Below are 5,998 nucleotides of genomic sequence, written 5' to 3' on the forward strand. Positions count from 1 at the left end.
CAAGCAACCATAAAAATGACCACATATGAGGTTCTCTACAGACGAAGATTTTGATCCCCTATCTTTTGGGAAGAGGGGCAAACGAAAACTATTGGACCAGAGCTATGCAAATTACCAACGCCGGAGTCTAGAAGATTAAAGCTAGGATACAAACCGCACAAAGCCGAGAGAAAAGCTATGCAGATCTAAGGCGCAAGGACATGGAATTGTTGGTAGGGGATCATATATTCCTAAAGGTAGCACCCCATGAGAGGGGTGCTCAGGTAGGGTAAAGAGGGGAAGTTAAGCCCAAGGTTTATCCATCCCTTTGAGATATTAGAAAGGATTGGATCTAGAATCGGGCAATGCCCAAATTTGTCTGTAGTACGTAATATCTTTCATGTATCCATACTACGGAAGTATACCCTAGATCCTTCGCACGTACTGGCTCATGAAACTCTCTTCTTGAGAGATGACCTAACGTATAAAGAAGACACGATTCAAATAATAGACAAGAAAGTCAAAAGATTGAGAAACAAGGAAATCGCTCTTGTTAAGGTCCTATGGAAGAATCATAGAGTAGAAGAAGCCACTTGGGAAACAGAAGGCAAATAAGAACCTTGTACCCTGGCCTATTTTAGAATAAACACTTTCGATGACCGAAAGTTTTCAAAGGAGAGGAGAATTTGCAACACTCAAGGTCTCCAATAAGAGACCGTGTATAATCCCTACTAAGTTGTATCTAGAAGCAAAAAATAAGTAGAATTGAAAAAACATTGAGAAGATGATACTTTTTCTAATTTTTATAAACTTCCCGAATCATTAAATTTTTTATAGAATAATAATTAAAAGGGGCTTAAAAAAGAAAGGCTCCGATCGGAGAAGACATTTCTAGCAGAAGATTCAAAAAATCAAGAATGAAATTATAGAAATTCTAGATGTTTCAATGGTAGTGGAAAATCCGTCTATAAATTATGAATTAGGGTAGACTATTAGGGGCAAGAAGCAAGCTTAATCGAGTACCCAATCGAGAGATACAAGTTTTTTGTTTTGGGGTATCGTGTTCATGGGTTTACCTCGAATTCGAGAACTAGTCCATTGTTCATTTCCAAACTTGTTCCTGCACCATCTAAATAAGTTTACCCATAAGTTTGGTGAAGGAAAGAGGTCCTCAAAGTGCTAGTAGGTTTTCCCACGAATCAGTCCATGTTAGGTTACCCTCTAATGTTTTCCTAAGCTAAAACCTCAACTCTTAAAGCCTAACCCAAGACATTATGTATAAACCTAAGTTCATCAATAATCCATGTACCAAGTACATAGAACTATGTGAATAACGTGCTAAATAAGTTGCTAGGATCCATACCCATAAGTAACCATTATTTGCCCATAAGTTCTTCTTTTGAGTCTGCTTCTTATTTTGTGTTTGTAACGATTATGTATATGTAACACCCCAAACATGAAGAAAATTAGCTCCCATAAAAATAAGCCACTCATGAAAGACCCAAAGGACAGAAAGGAAAAAAATTAAAGTTTTAAGCGAGAACAAGGGACTTAGTCAATTGAGTACCCTAACAAGTGATTTCAAGGATTGGAAAGGAAAAAGTAAATGAAAAGGGCAAAAAAGTCATTTTATAAATTATAAAAAATCTTTCTCGATTTGTAATTCCTTATGTAGAAGGAATCCCAAGATTCAAAAATAAGGGGGAAATGAACAAAAAACAATGAGGAATTTGTAGAAATATTATGGATTTTTCGAGAAAAATAATAATAAAATATTCAAAATGTGGAAATTACCAAAATACCCCTGAAAGAATGGATAATTAGAGAAATGCCACTCCTATTAGAATCAGAGCATCTACCGTGACCATCCGAGCAAAATCCTTCAAACTCAAATCTCAACCGTTGGATCTCCTCCAAAATTTGATATGATCTCAATGAACACGCACGGATCATCACATCTAACGACTAGTATTCAAAGCCAAGGTCGATAAGGCTATGATCGGAGTTGATATCTCCAAAAAATTATCCAGAAAGTTCAATCTCTAAATAACGAAGCTCCTCCGATAAAGTCTGAAGTAGGAGAACCAATACGAAATAAGAATCGAGAAAGGTTGATCCCCCAATCGAATGCAATAAGCGTTTAGATTATGGGTCTCCTACTCTAAGATTTCTTCCAAATTCAAGAGCAATCCTCCACCATTTCTCTTCGAACATCTAAATAACGAAGATTCTGGAGCTCTCAATTTTGGTTTAAGCATCTCCTATAAAGACTGAAGTAGGAGCAATAATACGGAATAAGAATCGAGAAAGGTCGATCCCCCAATCGAAGGCAATGAGCGTTTAGATTATGGGTCTCCTACTCTCAGATTTCTTCCAAATTCGAGTGAATTCCTCCCCCATTTCTCTTCAAACATATTCCTACAGTTTCTCAACAAGATTACCCACAAGTTTTATGAAGGAATAGTGTTTTGAAAGTGCCCAGAAACCATTCCCTCAATTCAATCCGCCATTGAAGAACTTCAAGAAAAACTTGAAAATCAAATTCGAGGATACATGATGACTCGTCGAGCAAGAATGATTCCAATTAGTTTCTCCACCTCCAAGGAATGCTTCCATAGAAAACCACGAAGAAAAATAACCTCGAGAGCGTGCCGAATTGAAGGAAATAAGTTTCGAAATTAAATTGGGGATAAGAGTCGAATTCCTATCTACGATCTCTTTTCCTTCAAATTAAGGATTCCTCTAGCTTCAAAGGAAGATGTTGAGTAAACTTGATGAAAGAATTGAAAGCTGAAACGTCGTAGAACAAGCTACCCACGAGATCAAAAATCTTGTGTTTTGAGTGAGTTGCATACTGAGTTCGATTTCTAGAAATTATGGTCCTAGACTCAAAGACATTCCTCTAAACCAATTCCTTTAGCCTGAAGAAAGGATATGAAAGAGGTTCAATAACTTGAAACCCCTAGAATCGGCTACCAAATATAAAAATCCTTTGTTTTTTCTCCAGCGATAAATAAAATTTTGGACGAACTTTGGAAGCGAATATCTTAGACTACGATCTACGAGAAGGTATCAAATCAATCCCTAACCCTTCCTTGTAACACTCATCTTTAAGTTTCACAAAGAAATCAAGGAGAGAAATGCTGTAAATGTGGCTGTACAGGCCGAGTTTCAGATGGCGGCGATGTGAAAAATGCGCATCTTCTTCCTGTTTAGAGGAAGAAAACGATGATATGGCCAGTTCAACTAAACTATCCAAGTCAACTCAAAATTTGACCTTTTCTTGGGTTTTCTCAATTTTAACCCTATTCCAGACCGATTCTTATAAAAACATTATGGTTTCATAAACTAGACACAATAAGGAGTACGTGGAAGGAAATTTGAATTAATTCAGATACTGGAAGCTCAAGAATAGAGGTCCCAAACGTCAGCGAAGAGGCAAGTAGCCACCTTGGACTCTTTGTTAAGAAATACTTGTAGAAATCGCTTGGATTTTCATATGAACCCTAAACCAAGTATGAATTAAGAATATATGAAAAAAAAAAACCCAAAGAACCCTTAGTTAAGACCCTGAACCGATCAAATAGCTCGAGATTTAAGTAATGTTAAAATAACCCACTATATGAGCTTCGCTGCCCATCAAATTTTAATACTGAGCATATTATAGTATATTGAGGTTGGATATGAATTTTGGTGGTCATTGGATAAGGAAAAGTAGGTAAACCAATAAACGGTGTAAAATGACCATAATGCCCCTAAGGAAATTTACCTTCAGCTCATGACCTAGATGATCTTCAAATGCTATGAAATTCATCAGTAGATCTTATTTTATAAAATCTTATATGAATCCTTTAGGATTGGTGGTTTATAGAAAAGTACTCTAATTTTATCCCAAGAGGTTATATAAGGTAATGAAGTTTGGGACTTATTGGAAAACTTTAGTTAGCGAAACCAAGACATGGAAGAAAATGCTATCCATATGACTTTTCCCATGAAGCACGATGTTTATAAATTTTGTAGTCATTGTTGCCAATGTTTGGAAAGTATGGTAGATAAATTGGGTACTAAATTATTGTTTTCAACTGCATGTCATCTGAGGTGGTTATTGGTTAGAGCTATTATTTATAAGAATTTTAAGTCATAAATTGGGTAACAAATTATTGTTTTCAACTGCATGTCATCTTTAGATTAATGAGCTGGTTAATAGAACATTATGAGCATTGCTTAGGGCTATTATTTGTAAGAATATTAAGTCTTGGGACGAATGTATGCCACTCATTGTTCTCTTTTTGAAGTTGTTTATGGATTTAATCCACTTACATGTCTTGATTTGCTTTCTATCATCTAATATTTTTGTGAGTAAAGCAGCCACAAGTAATGCAAATGAGATCAAAACATTGCATAAAGATGGGAATGAGACAATTGAGAAACAAAATTTCAATGTTGCTTCAAGAATTAACAAAGGACGGAATGAAATCATTTTTCAACCTAGTAACTGGGTTTGGATACATTTTCGCAAGGAGTGATTCTCATCTCAAAGGAAGACAATGTTACATCCAAGAGGGGATGACCTTTATCAAGTCCTTTAAAGAATTAATAACAATGCATATAAAATGATCTTCCATGAGAATTTCAGCACATCCTACTTTCAATGTTGCTGACTCGAGTCCTATTGATGTAGGTGATGATTTTCTGATTCGAGGACGAATCCTTTTGAAGAGGAGGAAGATGATAAGGGTAACGGTGTTCCAAATGTTCGAACTATACCTATTACACGATCCAAGGCTAAGAAGATTCAACAAGCATTCATTTTTCATCTACAAAATTTGATAAGTTCGGTTCAACTATTATTTCATGTGTTACAAGCTTATTAGATTGAGGAAGGACCATTTGGAGCTTCAGAAGTGAATATTTACACGGTTGAAGGAGCAGATGAAGTTGCAAGCATCATTACATGAGTTGTTAGAAAACTTTATTTATTTTTAATTTCATAAAGTTTGTAATGGTAGAATTATCAAATTGACTTCATCTTTTGTGGAGATTCAAGGGGATCGAGATTAAATCCCGGCCACTAATTTTCATTCATGCCATGTTTTAATTTTTATTCTTTCTTATTTCTCAAAGATTAAAAAAAAAATTATCCTCTCTCGCATATGGTTCGTTATTTGATTATTTTCTCTTGAGTGAAATTTAAGTGAAACACATTCTCTACCCTAGTAATTGCAAGATGCAAGTTTCACACTAAGAAGAATCAATGTCCCTATCAACGTCCTTAAGTGTCAATTTTTATTCTCCATCTCAACATAAATTAAACTTATTTTCGTGAAGATATCTATTTATAAAAGAAAAATATCTCAGAGTCACAAAAATAAAAATGAGATATAGATACGAGACATAAATATGATAGCAAATAGATATGGTAACATGTCATTTGTAAAAAACTAGGACACCGATGTGACAATGATACATTAATTAAAAAGAATTATTTCAAAAAATTTATCAATTTTATATTAGAAATAAACTCATATAAATAAGTTTATATGTTTGTATACTTAAAAAAAAAACTTAATGTACGTTTCACTCTCAAAATATATTCAAAGTCAAGGGTATGATACGAAATGCTGGATTATAAATTTGTAATGTATCCATTGTATTAACAAGTATTCAGTACATGCCCAACACGTGTTAGATTAGTGAAACTAAGTTATTCTCATGCTTTCTTTACACCTATTTAAAGTAGTTTGAAAACTAGCACGTCAAATATTATAATTGACTAACTACAACTTCAATTTTGTCCTTTAAGGATGGTTTTGACCAAAGAGAAATAAAATCCTAAATTTAGTACATAGTTGCAAAGATGGACATGAGAATGAGTTATTCTCATATGGAAAGAGATTTAACCGTAAGTTATATCTCATATCCTCTCTTTACCAATTATTTAGTTTTATTTAGTATGTTTCATAAAGATACGTCTATCGATAGCAAAAATAAATAAATAAATAAATAGAATAGAATAGAA

The sequence above is a fragment of the Cucurbita maxima genome, unplaced genomic scaffold (assembly GCF_002738345.1).
Source record: "Cucurbita maxima cultivar Rimu unplaced genomic scaffold, Cmax_1.0 Cma_Scf00162, whole genome shotgun sequence".
Classification (NCBI taxonomy): Eukaryota; Viridiplantae; Streptophyta; class Magnoliopsida; order Cucurbitales; family Cucurbitaceae; genus Cucurbita; species Cucurbita maxima.